This window comes from Marmota marmota, unplaced genomic scaffold, assembly GCF_001458135.2.
Source record: "Marmota marmota marmota unplaced genomic scaffold, marMar, whole genome shotgun sequence".
NCBI classification, from domain to species: domain Eukaryota; kingdom Metazoa; phylum Chordata; class Mammalia; order Rodentia; family Sciuridae; genus Marmota; species Marmota marmota.
The window spans coordinates 18,345,082-18,346,116 of record NW_026000101.1 but is presented as its reverse complement, the minus strand read 5'-3'; positions in this window follow the sequence as shown (position 1 = coordinate 18,346,116).

The window sequence follows — 1,035 nt, the reverse complement described above, 5'->3', positions numbered from 1 at the left end:
TTTTTTTTTTTTTTTTTTTTGCCATACTGGGGATTGAATCCAAGGCTGTATACATGCTAGGCAGTTGCTCTATCATTGAGCTACATCTCCAGCCCACTAAAGGTAGAACATAACCAACATTTACTAAAAGACGATAGGAAAACTTGTGTGTGTGTGTGTGTGTGTGTGTGTGTGTATATATATATATATATATATAAATATATTCTGAGTCTCCATCAAAGTAGGAAGAGGGACTGGATTGCAGTTTTTCTGGGATGCAGGATTTAACATATTGGCAAGGGCCCTGAGAAATGGTGGTAACATATGGTTAGATGTTCTTCAGAACTTAGAGGAAGTGATGGGCCTCAATTAATAAATAGAAATAAATGTCAGAACTGCTCTAGGAAATGGCGAAAGTCAGAATCAAAGGGCTCAGGAAAGGGCAAAATTATAATGGATATACACATAAAACCATGAAACTCTCCAAATGACTCTTTTCTACAAGGGAATGACTGAGGAGTGATCTGATGAAAATGGCATTAGTATAACTGAGAAACTCAGTGGTAGCTGCCCTTGCACTTTTAGAACAGGGCTCCTTGATAACAATGGAAATGACTGGATCCTAAAATAGTAGAGGCCAGATGGCAGCATTTAACCATCAGAAGCAACATAGGTGCATTTATCATAATGAACTATAAGGTTAGAAAAGCAGCCAGAAAAGTCTGACCAGCAGAGAGCTATGGAGATGGCTAATATACACAACGTTCCTAAAGGTAAAAGGGCCAGAAAGGATATTATTTCACCTAGACAATCAAAAGAAATCTAGGCTAGATGACCAAGAGGCTGAGTCATGATTCATTGACAAGTTTCTGGGCCAGAACTAGTTTTTAGACCTGAAATCCAATAACTGAAGAAAAGGCTAAGTCTTCAGAAGGAAGGACCCTGTGATGTATATATAGCAATGAGTTCCCTAATTATTCCTCAGAAAGGTCTGCTACCATTTGTTTGGGCATCCTAATACAGAGAAAGGGCAATATTATCCAAGCAATTCAAGGA